Source organism: Bombina bombina, chromosome 1 (assembly GCF_027579735.1).
Source record: "Bombina bombina isolate aBomBom1 chromosome 1, aBomBom1.pri, whole genome shotgun sequence".
NCBI lineage: Eukaryota > Metazoa > Chordata > Amphibia > Anura > Bombinatoridae > Bombina > Bombina bombina.
In genome coordinates this window covers 1,264,462,019-1,264,479,222 of record NC_069499.1, presented here as the reverse complement: position 1 = coordinate 1,264,479,222, position 17,204 = coordinate 1,264,462,019, and the positions used below count along the sequence as shown (strand labels likewise).

At 44.4% G+C, this 17,204-nt stretch overlaps 1 protein-coding gene and 1 non-coding gene across 3 annotated transcripts in view; both read left to right on the top strand.

Moving 5' to 3' along the window:
• Positions 1-17,204, top strand: part of GSE1 (Gse1 coiled-coil protein) — a 1,047,037-nt gene that overhangs the window by 608,668 nt on the left and 421,165 nt on the right. The window lies entirely within an intron of this gene.
• Positions 4,762-4,870, top strand: LOC128646398 (U6 spliceosomal RNA). Its single transcript, XR_008400326.1, has one exon. It is a non-coding gene; the product is annotated as a U6 spliceosomal RNA (small nuclear RNA).

The window sequence follows — 17,204 nt, the reverse complement described above, 5'->3', positions numbered from 1 at the left end:
ATACTAAAATTACATTAAACTATATTAAACTAATAATTAACCTACCCTAACTGTTATACTAAAATTACATTAAACTATATTAAACTAATAATTAATCTACCCTATTATACTAAAATTACATTAAACTATATTAAACTAAAAATTAACCTACCCTAACTATTATACTAAAATTACATTAAACTATATTAAACTAATAATTAATCTACCCTAACTATTATACTAAAATTACATTAAACTACAAATCAAATTAACTATATTATATATTTAAAAACCTAACCCTACTCAAGTTATTTAAATCTACTATTAAATATTACTAAGTTACAAAAACCTAACAACTAAGTTACAAAAAATAAAAAACACTGTTAAAAACAATAAAAAACACTAAGTTACAAAAAATAAAAAATCTAAGAGCCCTATGAAAATAAAAAAGCCCTCCCAAAATTAAAAAAAAACCCTAGCCTACAATAAACTACCAATGGCCCTTAAAAGGCATTGCCCCAAAGAAATCAGCTCTTTTACCTGTAAATAAAAATACAAATACCCCCCCACAGTAAAACCCACCACCCACACATCCAACCCCCCAAATAAAAACCTAATTTAAAAAACCTAAGCTCCCCATTTGCCCTGAAAAGGGCATTTGGATGGGCATTGCCCTTAAAAGGGCATTTAGCTCTTTTTCAGCCCAATCCCCTAATCTAAAAATAAAACCCACCCAATAAACCCTTAAAAAAACCTAACACTAACCCCCGAAGATCCACTTACAGTTTTTGAAGACCCGACATCCATCCTCATCCAAAAGGCAGAAGTCCTCATCGAAGCCGGCAGAAGTCTTCATCCAGACGGCATCTTCTATCTTCATCCATCCGGCACAGAGCGGCTCCATCTTCAAGACATCTGGCGCGGAGCATCCTCTTACAACGTTTTCTGGAACATTGAAGTTTCCCTTTAAATGACGTCACCCAAGCTTAGATTCTGATTGGCTGATAGAATTCTATCAGCCAATCGGAATTAAGGTTGAAAAAATCCTATTGGCTGTTGCAATCAGCCATTAGGATTGAGCTTTCATCCTATTGGCTGATCCAATCAGCCAATAGAATTGAGCTTGCATTCTACTGGCTGATCCAATCAGCCAATAGGATGAAAGCTCAATCCTATTGGCTGATTGCAACAGCCATTAGGATTTTTTCAACCTTAATTCCGATTGGCTGATAGAATTCTATCAGCCAATCGGAATCTAAGGGACGCCATCTTGGATGACCTCTTTTAAAGGCAAACTTCATTGTTCCAGAAGACGTTGTAAGAAGAGGATGCTCCTCGCCGGATGTCCTGAAGATGGAGCCACTCCGTGCCGGCTGGATGAAGACTTCTGCCGGCTTGGATGAGGACTGTGTGGGGGGTGGGTTTTACTGTTGGGGGGGGGGGGTATTTGTATTTTTATTTTTTTGGTAAAATATATATCTATATAATATATTTATGTGTGTTTATATGTGTGTATAGATGCCTGTAAATACAAAAATACATTTGTGCACACATATACTTACAGGCATACATACATATAAATATATATATTGGCCTCTGTGACACTGCTCTTTCTTGGATTCACTCTTATCTTTCTCACAAGTCTTTTTCTGTGTCATTTGCTGGTGACTCCTCTACAATGCCTCTGTCTGTTGGAGTACCTCAAGCATCTATGCTGATGATACCCAGATCTACCTCTCCATCCCTGCTCTCTCTCCCTTTGTCCTTTCTCATGTAAGCGACTGCTTATCTGGTATTTCTTTCTGGATGGCCTCTCACCACCTAAAGATTAACATGTCCAAGACAGAGCTATATCTATTTCTCCCCCCCCCCCCCCAAGCTCTATGTCGACCATCACCCCAAGTCTGCTGTCTCGGAGTTACACTTGACTCAAATATATCCTTCATCCCCTACATCCAATTGCTTTCTTCATCCTGCCGCAACCACCTCTCCCACACACCCCCTTGTTATTTCCTGACTTGACTACTGCAATATCCTACTTACTGGCTTTCCTCTTTCCCGCCTCTCCCCCCTTCAATCCATCCTAAATGCCTCTGCCAGGCTAATCCATCTTTCCCGTCTCTCTGTATCTGCTGCCCCTCCCCCCCGCTAGTCCCTTCATTGGCTCCCCATTCACAGTAGAATTAAATAAAAAATTATCACCTTTACATACAAAGCTCTCACCAACGCCGCTCCCCATACCTATCCTCTCTAATCAACAAGTAAGTATACTCCAGCCCGCCCACTAAGATCCAACAATGACCTGCTCCTTGCATCTTCGACTATCACCTCTTCCCATGCTTGACTGCAGAACTTCTCCATGCATCACCTACCCTCTGGAACACTCTCCCTCGTGCTGTCAGTCTTTGCCCTAATCTTTTTTTTTTTAAATGCTCCCTGAAGACTTTTTTGTTCAGAGAAGCCTAGCATCCAATTTAGTAATAAATTAATTCCACTTACCTAACACTTACCTCATCTAACTCTGTATTAACATCTTTCTCAGTCTTGCAGTCCTCACCTCCTGTTTCTCAACCTCCTTCCCTTCTAGATTGTAAATTCCCACAGGAATAGCGCCCTCAATTCCTCCTGTATGTGTCAAAATTTGTCTTGTCTCTTACAAGTTTTAAAACATTGTTTTATTTAAATGAATTGTACTCATGGTCAGCGCTGCCGAATATGTTGGCGCTTCATAAATAAAGTATAATAATATATATATATATATATACACACACACACACACACACAAATATATACATATTTAGACATTGGTATGTATGTATTTCTTTGTTAAAGCCCTTTGCAGACCTAAGCCCTCATATCTTTAAGCACTTTTTTGTGCAATATCACGTAAGCATTTACTTTCAACTTGTAGTGCACACGTAAACCCGATATCGCTTGCGCAAAACATTTAGCACAACACTCATGATCTAGCCCTATACGTTTTTCTCCTGCAAAGAGGTTATACACATAAGTAAGTCCCCTGCGGGATCCACTGGAATTGCACCTCTCAAGCAGAACACAACTAATGGGTAGACTGCTATCCCTTCCATTTCAGGAAAAGATCCTGTTCGGTCCAGGATTGGAAGCCATCATATCCACAGTTACGGGAGGCAAGGGCACTTTCCTACCGCAGGATAAGAAGGTTAAGCCTAAGGGATCTACTTTTCATCCATTTTGTGTGGACAAGTCCCAATGCCAGAAGGCCGCCGTGAAAGTGGAACAGTCCAAGGGCACCTGGAAACCAGCTCAGTCTTGGAATAAATCCAAGCACAACAAGAAACTCGCCGAAACAAAGTTGGCATGAAGGGGCGGGCCCACGACCGATCCCTGGGCCAAGTAGGGGGCAGATTATCTCTCTTCTCAGAAGCCTGGTTGCAGGATGTTCAGGACCCTTGGGTTATGGAGGTTGTCGCCCAAGGATACAGGATAGGGTTCAGATCTCATCCGCCCAGGGGCAGATTCCTCCTGTCAAACCTGTCTTTCAGTCCAGAAAAGAGAGACTCCTTTCTGGAATGTGTGAGGGATCTCTCTTCCTTCTGAGTAATTGTACCGGTACTCCCAGCAGAAATGGGTCTAGGGTACTATTCAAACCTTTTCGTGGTCCCAAAGAAGGAGGGCACGTTTCAGCAGATTCTAGACCTAAAATGTTCAACATGGAAACGATCAGATCTATTCTGCCCCTAGTTCAAAAGGGTCAGTTCATGACGACAATAGACTTGAAGGATGCCTACCACTTCAGGTTCCTGAGATTTGCATTCTTGGACCAACATTTACAGTTTGTGTCCCTTCCCTTTGATCTGGCGACGGCCCTGAGAGTCTTCACAAAGGTTCTGGGAGTGCTACTTGCAATGGCCAGATCCTGAGGCATTGCTGTGGCACCCTATCTGGACGACATCCTTGTCCAGGCACTGTTGTTCAGTCTTGCGGAGGTGATCGGGCTCATGGTGTCCAGCATCAATGTCATTCCATTCGCCTGGTTCCACCTCAGACCTCTTCAGTTATGCAGAGTCTCTGAGTTGGCAGCCTTGCAATTTGAGCCTCCTTATTTGATCTTTCATGCTGATAAGGCTGTTCTGCGCACTGGTTTGGGATTTTCTTCCTAATTGGAAAGAGTCCACATTCATTACTTGTGGGAAATAAGAACCTAGCCACCAGGAGGAGGCAAAGACACACCAGCCAAAGGCTCAAATTCTCCTCCCACTTCCCCTATCCCCCAGTCATTCTTTGCCTTTCGTCCCAGGAGGTTGGCTGAGAAGTGTCAGAAGTTTTATTTTTTAAAGAAAATACTTTTATTCATTTTTACATAAAGTGTGTCTCTCATGGAGGGTAGTACTCTTCGCTATGGGACTGGAGTTTTAAGTACTCCTGTTAGTCTCTCAGTGAGGGCCTGGGCAAATGCTAGAGTCCGGAGATGCAGTGGGAGTTCTCTCTGCGACACCATCCCGACTCATATTAACATCTCCTCTAGCACTTGGCGTTGCCGACCCTTTGCTACCAGCTGTCTTCTCTCAAGTCCATGACGGAGGCGACGCTACTAACCGTCACACTTGAAGGGCCGTGTTCCGGTAAGATCGTTTTATTTTATCAATATGAATGTTATGTTGTTATGTGACAGATAGGTATGGGTCTCAGTGAGACTCCTCTGTTCGGATCTGGGAATCATGGGATAATTCCTTCCTTAGGGGGGATTTGTAAACAGGATGGGGTTCTTTAATCATGTTTCTTATGTGATTTTCCTGCTTTGTGCTCGCTTCGGCAGCACATATACTAAAAAATTGGAACAATACAGAGAAGAATAGCATGGCCCCTGCGCAAGGATAACACGCAAATTTGTGAAGCGTTCCATATAATGGCTCTGGGGCTGAGACGGGAGAATTGCTTGTAGGATTTAGTGGGGCCTAGTTGCCGCCTTTTTTTTGGACTTTCCGATTTTCTGCTTCGTTTGGATCTGGTCATAAGAGGTGGTCAGTGCCCCAGCCATTGTGGGTGTCAGGTGCCGTTCGTTTTTTTATATTGTCCTAATTCTCTCTTTGGTTTTAACCATGGAGCATTCTTAAGCTGAGACTGTCGTTGTTTCTGATTCCGATTCTTCCTCTTGTGAGGAAGGTGCTTCAGCCCCACTGACGCAGGTTTATCAGTCCTGTCTCTTGTGCCTTCTTAGAGCGCCTGGTTCCTCAGGCTCGGGGAACCAGGGGCCTATTTAGCCATCAACCTCTGGGGGCTCTGTTCTTCAAGTGGCAGATTCCCAACAGCACCCTTCCTCTACATTTGCGGGTAACCCTTATGTTAATTCTCCCTCCACACAGGGGGGTTTGTTTCCCCTGGAGATGGTGGGTCATTTGCGCTTCAATATCTTTATGGCGCTGGTTCGCCTGCAAGTTTCTGCGCGGCTGTGTTCTTGCTCGATTATCCCGGGTATCCAGACTTCGGTTGGGTCTATTCAGTTACCTCCGGGGGGTGTATATTCCTCCATGTTGCTCCTTTCGTTATCGGATCGCACGGCTGCGCATTCTACTCCGTCGTCTTTACGACTTATTGGGGGATCTTCTCCTCTATCAGTTGGGGACTGTGTCATCTAATGGTGCTTCGAGCAAGACTTTTTGGGATGTTGATCATCTCCTGTCAGTCGCTCGTATCCTTTCCCAGAGTTTTTTTGGGCGGATGCCTTCGGGCTGCCTTCTTTTCTTTCATCCGGTTAGGATACTTTTTTTATTTGATTGTTCCCTCAGGAATTTCTGGGATGGACTTGTTTTCTGTTACTTCCTTGGAAGTTGTTCACGGACTGTTGGGTCCGGAATTTATGTGCACTTTGTTGTGTTGTTAGTGACGCCTGTTGCGCCTAGCGGATCTAGCAGGACCTTGTGTGTTTTGTTTTATTGTTTGTTTTTACAAACTACTCTATACATCTACATCTGGGTCTTCGGGTCCACATACCGGGAGAGATTGGGCATGCCACTCTCTCCCGGGGCTGGGTCGGTGGCTTCTGCTGCGTCGCATTGGTTTTCCTTCGGGGGAGGGGCCTTGGTCTTCTTGCTACCCTCTGTCTGGGTGGTTTTTAGACTCCTAGGGTCTCTGGACCTCGTTTCGTTCTGCCTTTAATGGATCCTCTTCGTGAATCAGCGGTGAAGCGCTTGTCGGTATGCGAGACATCGCTGGTTCATGCCTGCATTCTCTGTGCTCTGGCAGCGGTGCTTGGGGTGGCTAGCCTGTGACTTGCCACGTGGGGGCCTGGTTCGCATTTTTCGCTGCTGGAGGCTTCTTCTAGCTGGAACTCGGTTTTATTGGGGTTGCCTTGTTCACTTCGGTTTTGGTTCTGGGTTTTTTTCAGAATCTTCTCCACTCCACTTAGGGTCGGGCACCGATGTGGGAGCTTCATTTCTGGATGTTGCAGAGTTTTGCTCTGTGTCATGGGTTCTATCGCCTTGAGTTCTGCGTTTTTTTTTCCGCTGACCTCTCTTAGGTTTTGCTAGATTTCCCGTTGTTTTTTTGGGTTTCTTTGTCGGGTGAGGAGTGTCTGACCGGAATTTTGGTTGAGGTCCTTTTCTTCAGGTCTCTTTGTGGATCTGGGATTGGGCTTGGGTTCCGGTTGGTGTTGGTATAGTTCTAGCTATGCTTGTCCCGTTTTTTTCCCGCTGGCGTTCGGGTTGTGTCAGCCCCCTCCTTAGGGCTGTTTGAGGCCGTTGCTTTTCTGTATGGGAATGTGTTCTAGACTTCCTTTGGGGGTCCATTGTTCTGGTGCTCTAACCTTGTATCAGCATCCTGTGTAGTGCCTTAGTAGGGTCACTTTTTCTTTGGGTCTTCCCCACCAGTTTCTGCTGTGGGGCCACAAGATTGCTACCTCGGGTAGTCTCTGCTCTGTTTTGGGTTAGTTTTCTTCCATGGGAAAGAGTCCACAGCCGGATTCGAGATTGTGTCCGGGGGGCAATGTTTCCCTTGTCCTCAGTCTTCCCTTGGGAGATTCTTTTCTCTGGGGGTGTGTTCCTTTTGTCCCGGCTTCAGGGATGGAGATGCCCTTGGAAATGGACTTCTGGGTTCGGTGTTCCTCTGATGGTGGGACTCTGCCTGTGTTCTGGTCGCACTCTTTCGAGGTGGCTGGTGGTGTTTCCTCCCTCTCATTCAAGGGGAGGGGGGTACTCTGTCCCTAGACTTTTCACTGTCGTTGATAGGTTGTTTTTTTTCCCGTGTGTGGGCGGTCCTCGTTGCGGCGGTTCTGCGATTGTGGAGGATGTCCCTGTTTATCTTAGGATCCTAAGCTGTGGTTCTGGTCATCTTTTGACTTTTCAGCTTTCTCTGTTTCTTTTGGATATAGTGGGTCCCTATTAAAGGTGCTCTCGGGGGTTTGGATCTCTGAATTTTCCCTCCATGGAGGGGTATTTTGTCTAGAAACTTGGTTTTTGCTGGTTCCTTTTCTCCCGAGCTGCAGGGTTCTCGTAGGGAGGCGCCTCGGTCTCTTTTTCATTTTAAGGCGAACTCCTTGTTTCCCTCCAGCTGGGCAACTGGACAAGGGGGTTGTTTTCCCTTTTTCTGTGGCCGCACTATAGCGTGCTACTTAGTAGTCAGTGCGGTTTTCTGTTTCTCAAGATACTTTTTGTTCTCTTTCGGGCTCCGACTTGGTCGCGTTTGACTGATGATGCCCCTTTTTTCTTGCATCTAGTGAGGCTTTCCGGAGTCTCCCGAGCTAATTTGCTCTGTCTTTTGGAAGACAGGGTTCTGGTTCGTTATCCCTCCACCTTGCTTCTTCCTTTGGGGAGATGTTGGTCAGGGTTCCCCTATGGGAACGTGTGTATGGGATCTGCCTTTGGGCGATAGTGCGCTTCGAGTCCTGTTGGCTCGGTTATGTTGCATGGGGTTTTTACCCAGACTTGGGACTGTCGTTTGTGTCCTTGGGGCCCTTTTTTTCCTCTTGTTTTTTGCTCCCTGTTTTGGATAAAGCGGGACTTTTTTATTTATGGGATGTGGTTCAGTCCTGGTGCCCTCAGATTGGGCCGCCTCTTACCCTCCCTTTCTTGGCATTCAGTGTCCTCTTTGGCTTGGGTATAATTTTCCCACAAGTAATGAATGCGGCTGTGGACTCTTTCCCATTAGGAAGAAAAGCATAAATTATGCTTACCTGATAATTTAATTTTCTTCTGTAAGAAAGAGTCCACAGCCCCCCGCCCATTTTTTGAGGCGTTTTTTTTTTGTGTGTTGTCTTCTGGCACCCTTTCACCTTGATATTTCTTCCACTGACCCTTGTTCCTCGGCAGAATAACTGGGGGATAGGGGGAGTGGGAGGAGTATTTGAGCCTTTGGCTGGTGTGTTTTTGCCTCCTCCTGGTGGCCAGGTTCTTATTTTCCACAAGTAATGAATCCGGCTGTGGACTCTTTCCCATGGAAGAAAATGAAATTATCAGGTAAGCATAATTTATGTTTTCTTCCCAAAGTTGTGTCTAACCGTAACATCAATCAGGAAATAGTAGTTCCTTCTTTATGTCCTAACGCCTCTTCAACTAAGAAGAGGTTACCTCATAATTTGGACGTGGTTTGAGCCTTGAAGTTTTATCTTCAGGCTACAAAGGAATTCAGACAATCTACATCTCTGTTTGTGGTGTATGCAGGGAAGCATAAGGTGCAGAAAGCCTCTTCTACTTCTTTGTCCTTTTGGTTGAGGAGCATGATTCGCTTAGCCTATGAGACAGTGGGACATAAGCCTCCTCAGAGGATCACGGCTCATTCGACTAGTGCTGTGACTTCTTCTTGGGCCTTTAAAAATGATGCCTCTATGGAGCAGATTTGTAAGGCGGCTACCTGGTCCTCCTTACATACCTTTACAAAGTTTTACAAATTTGACGTTTTTGCTTCGGCGGAAGCTGTTTTTGGGAGAAAGGTTTTACAGGCTGTGGTGCCCTTAGATTAGGGTCTGCATTTTTTTGCCCTCCCGTTTTTCATTCAGTGTCCTCTATAGCTTGGGTATTTGTTCCCTCAAGTAATGAATGAAGCCGTGGACTCTCCTCCCCTTTAGATAAAAAAACATAAATTATGCTTACCTGATAATTTTATTTCCATCGAGGGGAGGAGAGTCCATGGCTCCCGCCCATTGCTCCGGTGGACGGACCTAAATTTAATTTTTGTTCTTCTGGCACCATTTATACTCTGATATTTCTCCTACTGTTCCTTGTTCCCTCGGCAGAATGACTGGGAGATGAGTGGGGGAGGTATTTAAGCCTTTGGCTGGGGTGTCTTTGCCTCCTCCTGGTGGCCAGGTTCTTATTTCCCACAAGTAATGAATGAAGCCATGGACTCTCCTCCCCTCGATGGAAATAAAATTATCAGGTAAGCATAATTTGTTTTTGTGATTCTTTACCTGACCCAGTTGCGCTTTATCAGTAGCTTATGTAACAGATGCAGTCATAGCTTGTATAGAGGCCAGGCTCGGTATCACATATGCACGGCCAGGCAGTGCAGTGCTGCTGCAAGCTGCTCTTCTTTTGATGCTCTGAGGTGCAAAGCCGCTGATGATGACTAAATCAAGCTTCCAGATTTTCAGCTGCCATTGTCCCTGACATCTGTTTCAGCAAGTGATTAATTGCAATTAGTGAGCAGTTTGATAGACTGTGGAAGAACATTCAGCAGAAAATTCATCAAGATTAATGAGTGAATCTGGTTGTTTTCTTCAATGTTTTTTGCAGGAAAATAAGGTGAGAGACATGTGGGTCTTTCATATCTGAGAGGTACATGTACCTGACATGTCCTTTAGAGGTACTTGTGCATAATGTGTCTGTGAGAGGTACGTGTGCCTAATGTGTCTGTGAGAGGTATGTGTGCCTAATGTGTCTGTGAGAGGTACGTGCGCCTAATGTGTCTATGAGAGGTACATGTGCCTAATGTGACTGTGAGAGGTATGTGTGCCTAATGTGTCTGTGAGAAGTACTTGTGCATAATGTGTCTGTGAGAGGTATGTGTGCCTAATGTGTCTGTGAGAAGTACTTGTGCATAATGTGTCTGTGAGAGGTATGTGTGCCTAATGTGTCTGTGAGAAGTACTTGTGCATAATGTGTCTGTGAAAGGTATGTGTGCCTAATGTGTCTGTGAGAAGTACTTGTGCATAATGTGTCTGTGAGAAGTACTTGTGCATAATGTGTCTATGAGAGGTACGTGTGCCTAATGTGTCTATGAGAGGTACGTGTGCATAATGTGTCTGTGAGAGGTATGTGTGTCTAACTGTGAGAAGTACTTGTGCATAATGTGTCTATGAGAGGTACTTGTGCATAATGTGTCTGTGATAGGTACGTGTGCCTAATGTGTCTATGAGAGGTACGTGTGCCTAATGTGTCTATGAGAGGTACGTGTGCCTAGTGTGTTTTTGAGAGGCACATGTGCCTAGTGTGTCCATGAGAGGTACGTGTTCTTAGTCTGTCTGTGAGAGGTACATGTGCATAATGTGTCTGTGAGAGGTACATGTGCCTAGTGAGTCTGTGAGAGGTACATGTGTATAATGTGTCTATGAGAGGTACGTGTGCCTAGTGTGTCTGTGAGAGGTACATGTGCCTAGTGTGTCTGTGAGAGGTACATGTGCCTAGTTTGTCTGTGAGAGGTACATGTGCCTAGTGTGTCTGTGAGAGGTACATGTGCCTAGTGTGTCTGTGAGAGGTACATGTGCCTAGTGTGTCTGTGAGAGGTACATGTTCCTAATGTGTCTGTGAGTGGTACATGTGCCTAGCGTGTCTGTGAGAAGTATGTGTGCCTAATGTATCTGTGAGAAGTATGTGTGCTTAATGTGTCTGAGAGAGGTACATGTGCCTAATGTGTCTGTGAGAGGTACATGTGCCTAATGTGTCTATGAGAGGTACGTGTGCCTAGTGTGTCTGTAAGAGGTACATGTGCCTAGTGTGTCTGTGAGAGGTACATGTGCCTAGTGTGTCTGTGAGAGGTACATGTGCCTAGTGTATCTGTGAGAGGTACATGTGCCTAGTGTGTCTGTGGGTGTGCCTAGTGTGTCTGTGAGAGGTACATGTGCCTAGTGTGTCTGTGAGAGGTACATGTGCCTAGTGTGCCTGTGAGAGGTACATGTGCCTAGTGTGTTTGTGGGTGTGCCTAGTGTGTCTGTGAGAGGTATGTGTGCCTAGTGTGTCTGTGAGAGGTACATATGCCTAGTGTGTCTATGAGAGGGACATGTGCCTAGTGTGCTTGTGAGAGGTACATGCTTTGATGTATCCGTGAGAGGTACATGCACCTGACATATCTGTGAAAGGTATGTGCACCTGACAAGTCTGTGAGTGGAATGTGCACTTAAATACTTGTGTGAGGTACATGTGCCAGATGTGTTGTGTCTGACATGTTCCAGAAAGGTAATATGCGCCTAATATGTCTGTGAGAGGTATATGCACCTTTTTGTGTCTGTGAGAAGTACATGTGCCTTATGTGTCTGTGAGAGGTACATGAGCCTTTTGTGTCTGCGAGTTGTACATGCATTCATTTTTCTGTGAGAGGTACATGTGTCTAATGTGTTTGTCAGAGATACATGCGCTTAATATTTCTTTAAGAGGTACATGCTCCTATTGTGTCTTTGAGAGGTGCATGCGCCTAATGTGTTTTTGAGAGAGGTACATGTACCTGAGATGTCCATAAGAGGTACGGGTGTCTGTGAGAGATACATGTGCCTAGTGTGTCTGTGAGAGGTATGTGTGTCTAGTGTGTCTGTGAGCTGTACGTATGCCTAATGTGTCTGTGAGAGGTACGTATGCCTAATGTGTCTGTGAGAAGTACATGTGCCTAATGTGTCTATGAGTGGTACGTGTGCCTAGTGTGTCTGTGAGAGGTACGTGTGCCTAGTGTGTCTGTGAGAGGTACGTGTGCCTAGTGTGTCTGTGAGAGGTACGTGTGCCTAATGTGTCTGTGAGAGGTACGTATGCCTAATGTGTCTGTGAGAAGTACATGTGCCTAATGTGTCTATGAGTGGTACGTGTGCCTAGTGTGTCTGTGAGAGGTACGTGTGCCTAGTGTGTCTGTGAGAGGTACGTGTGCCTAGTGTGTCTGTGAGAGCTACATGTGCCTAGTGTCTGTCAGAGCTACATGTGCCTAGTGTGTCTGTGAGAGGTACATGTGCCTAGTTTGTCCGTGAGAGGTACATGTGCCTAGTATGTCTGTGGGTGTGCCTAGTGTGTTTGTGAGAAGTATGTGTGCCTAGTGTGTCTGTGAGAGGTACATGTGCCTAGTGTGTCTGTGGGTGTGCCTAGTGTGTTTGTGAGAAGTATGTGTGCCTAGTGTGTCTGTAAGAGGTACATGTGTCTAGTGTGTCTAGTGTGCCTAGTGTGTTTGTGAGAAGTACATGTGCCTAGTGTGTCTGTGAGAGGTACATGTGCCTAGTGTGTCTGTGAGAGGAACATGTGCCTATTGTGTCTGTGAGAGGAACATGTGCCTAGTGTGTCTGTGAGAGGAACATGTGCCTAGTGTGTCTGTGAGAGGTACGTATGCCTAGTGTGTCTGTGGGTGTGCCTAGTGTGTCTGTGGGTGTGCCTAGTGTGTCTGTGAGAGGTACATATGCCTAGTGTGTCTGTGAGAGTTACATGTGCCTAGTGTGCCTGTGTGTGTGTCTAGTGTGTCTGTGAGAAGTACATGTGCCTAGTGTGTCTGTGAGAGGTACATGTTCCTAGTGTGTCTGTGAGAAGTACATGTGCCTAGTGTGTCTGTGAGAGGAACATGTGCCTAGTGTGCCTGTGGGTGTGCCTAGTGTGTTTGTGAGAAGTACATGTGCCTAGTGTGTCTGTGAGAGGAACATGTGCCTAGTGTGCCTGTGAGAGGAACATGTGCCTAGTGTGCCTGTGGGTGTGCCTAGTGTGTTTTTGAGAAGTACATGTGCCTAGTGTGTCTGTGAGAAGTACATGTGCCTAGTGTGTCTGTGAGAAGTACATGTGCCTAGTGTGTCTGTGAGAAGTACATGTGCCTAGTGTGTCTGTGAGAAGTACATGTGCCTAGTGTGTCTGTGAGAAGTACATGTGCCTAGTGTGTCTGTGAGAGGAACATGTGCCTAGTGTGCCTGTGGGTGTGCCTAGTGTGTTTGTGAGAAGTACATGTGCCTAGTGTGTCTGTGAGAAGTACATGTGCCTAGTGTGTCTGTGAGAGGAACATGTGCCTAGTGTGTCTGTGAGAGGAACATGTGCCTAGTGTGTCTGTGAGAGGAACATGTGCCTAGTGTTTGGGAGAAGTACATGCTCTGATGTGTCTGAGAGATACTGCGCTTAATGTGTCTGTTAGAGGTACATGCAACTATTGTGTCAGTGAGGTACATGCTGCTAATGTGTCTTTGAAGAGGTACATGTGCCTTATCCCCCCCCCCCCCCAGTAATATTAATAACTCAGTAGCAGTAGAGATTATGATTGGCTGTATTTCCCCACAGTCATCTTAAAAAACATGTTCCGCAATAGAGGCAGGCCAGAGGTTTTGGAAACAAGGGGATGGGATACATCACTTAAATCTAGATATCTTTTCCATCACATAATATGTCTTAACATAGTGCATCTTTTTAAAAGCAGAAGTATATCTGCTGATAGTGTTTATTTAGCAGAAGAAATGTGTATATCTTATACAGCGTGTCTTTATAGGAGGACTATGTGACTGACATCAATAGCGCATGGCTTGAAATATTCATGTAATTTCTCTCTAATAAAACCTGAGGTATCTGTGAAAGAAACACATTTCTCGAGTACCAAGTAATTGACTTCTGTAGCCCTGCAAGGTCATGTGGTTCAAGTCCTTTATGACCTCGGAATTCTGCTCCTCCTCACCCGGCACCTGCTCCTGAGATGAGCAAGGACTCTTTAGTCAGTGTCATCAGAACAAATGGATCCTGAAAGGCTGCTTTTCCTGTTTGTGCCTGCCGCTGTCTGCCAGCACAATGCCTCTGTGTTCAGGCAACGCACAAAACGTGACAGTCTCCCAGTGCCTGCAGCTCATCCTCTTGTGAGTCATTGTCATTAAATCATCATTAGCTGGCTCTCCTCCCTCGCCTGACACCCCTGCAGGAGCCACTCGATGCCAGAGGGAGAAAATGAGGTTACAATCTGTACCCAAACCCCATGCAGAATATTCAGTCACTGCTGGAAATGCAGAGAGAAAAATACTGGAGCAGTCACTGCACCAAACAATGCTATTATTGTTAGTGCTCTAATTGCACTTCACATGTGCTCACCTCTAAGGTGGTTACTTACAAACTGTGTTTTGACAGGGAGAGAAATATTTGTCCCCAGGTCAGCTTATGGCACAGAGAAGCTGATGGCACACAGCTTTGTGTCCCCTCGGGCACGGGTTCAAGTTAAAGTATTGAGCTAATACAGAGAATGAATGTTGTTGGCTATCACTTGGACCTGGAGATACTTGTAGAATGTTGCTGGTGTCCGCTTTCATATCCCTAAGTGGATCCAACTGAGGGATCAAATAAATCCCTTATTACAACAGCAGATAAGCATAGTGAATGCTGTTGAAACGTCAAAGGGACTCTCTTTTGTGTAAAAATTGTGTTTGTGCTACATTCCCTAGCAAGGCCAAAAAGAAAATAATATAACCTGTGTTTTCTTAAAAAGATTGGTTCAGACAATTAACAGCATTTTGAAGAAAACCTAGATTAGAAAATGTCCTTTTTGGTCTCCCTAGGAAGTGTGGGACAAGCATAAAAGCAAGATATGTTAATGGGAAAGCACAGTGTATTTTAATTGTTTTGAACAGTTTTTTTTTGCAACACAAATTTGTGATCAGAACACAATAAATCTTTATGCTGCTGTGCAGGTATGTTTTTTGCAGTGTCATATTTTTCACTATAAAAGCTTGACTTCTGTGGAGAGGGATGTAGGTTGAGCTTTCTGAATGGCTGGACAACATAAAAAACGTAGTAGACTAAGGGAAGAGGGAGCTGCAAAGTAGATTGCATTGTGCCCCATGATAGCGTGTGATTAGCGCTGCTGGACAGCATTGTCCTTGTTCCTCCCTGCATACCCTGCAGCATGTGTAACTATCCAAGAAAACATGGCCGAGATGGCAACCCTAAGTGTAACCAAGAACATTGCATTGGATCTAGACCATAGTTACAAACAAGCATTTGTTGGCCAAATAAACAGAGCATGTTATTATTATTATATTGGAATGTCTCTCAAAATATCTATGTATGAAATAGCCTTTTCTTCTATAAAGGTAAGACGAGTCCACGGATTCATCCTTTACTTGTGGGATATTATCCTTCCCTACAGGAAGTGGCAAAGAGCACCACAGCAGAGCTGTCTATATAGCTCCTCCCTTAGCTCCACCCCCCCAGTCATTCTCTTTGCCTACTCTAAGTACTAGGAAGGGTAAAGTGAAAGAGGTGATAAAATTATGTGTTTCCACCATTTCCTCTCCTTCCTCGTTTGATTGAATCAAACAGGAGAGAGCTTCGGTGATTTTGATAGCACCTGCGTGGCCACGCAGGACTTGTTATGAAGACCTGGTGGACATGTCATCTCTTCCACCATGGACTCTGCCACTGAGACAGGACCTTCTGATTCAAGATCCGTTCCAGCATCCAAATCTAGTTTCTCTGCAACTGACTGCTTGGAGATTGAACGCTTGATTTTATCCAAGCGGGGGTTCTCTGAGTTGGTCATAGATACCTTGATTCAGGCTCGAAAGCCTGTCACCAGGAAAATTTATCATAAGATATGGCGTAAATATCTTTATTGCTGCGAATCCAAAGGCTACTCATGGAGTAAGATCAGGATTCCTAGGATTTTGTCTTTTCTCCAAGAAGGATTGGAGAAGGGGCTATCAGCTAGTTCCTTAAAGGGACAGATATCTGCTTTATCAATTCTACTGCACAAGCGTCTGGCAGATGTTCCAGACGTTCAGTCGTTCTGTCAGGCTTTAGTTAGAATCAAGCCTGTGTTTAAACCTGTTGCTCCGCCAAGGAGTTTGAATTTAGTTCTGTTTTTAGTTGCTATCTCTTCGGCTCGAAGAGTTTCTGAATTATCTGCATTGCAATGCGACTCGCCTTATCTTGTTTTCCATGCTGATAAGGTGGTTTTGCGTACCAAACCTGGATTCTTTCCTAAGGTTGTTACTAATAGGAATATCAATCAGGCTACCTCTCTTGCCTTTTGGCTGAAAAGCATCATCCATTTGGCATACGAGACTGCTGGACAGCAGCCTCCTGAAAGAATTACAGCTCACTCTACTAGAGCGGTGGCTTCCACATGGGCTTTTAAAAATTATGCTTCTGTTGAACAGATTTGTAAGGCTGCGACTTGATCTTCGCTTCATACCTTTTCCAAATTTGATACCTTTGCTTCTTCGGAGGCTATTTTTGGGAGAAAAGTTCTTCAAGCAGTGGTGACTTTTGTTTAACCATCTGTCTTGTCCCTCCCATTCATCTGTGTCCTGTATCTTTGGTATTGTATCCCACAAGTAAAGGATGAATCCGTGGACTCGTCTTACCTTTATAGAAGAAAACTAAATTTATGCTTACCTGATAAATTGATTTCTTCTATGGTAAGACGAGTCCACGGCCCGCCCTGTCATTTTAAGACAGATTGTATTTTTTTATTTAAACTATATTCACCTCTGCACCTTGTAGTTTCTCCTTTTTCTTCCTGTACCTTCGGTTGAATGACTGGGGGGTGGAGCTAAGGAAGGAGCTATATAGACAGCTCTGCTGTGGTGCTCTTTGCCACTTCCTGTAGGGAAGGATAATATCCCACAAGTAAAGGATGAATCCGTGGACTCGTCTTACCATAGAAGAAATCAATTTATCAGGTAAGCATAAATTTAGTTTTATTATTAAAACAGCACATCTATTTTAGCAAGTCAAAGGAACATGAAACCCCAACATTTTCTTTCATGATTCAGATAGAGAATACAATTTTAAACAAAATTCCAATTTACTTCTATTATCTAACTTGTTTTATTTTTTAGATATCAATTGTTGAAGAAATAGCAATGCATATGTGTGAGCCAATCACACAAGATATCTGTGTGCACTGTGCAGCCACCAATCAGCAGCTACTTAGCCTAATTTGATATGCTTTTCAACAAAGTATATCAAGAGGATGAAGCAAATTAGATAATAGAAGTAAATTGGAAAGTTGTTTAAAAATGGCATGTTCTATCTGAATCATGAAAGTTTAATTTTGTCTAGACTGTCCCTTTAATTCAAATTAAAAAAAATATCTCAATTTGAAACCTG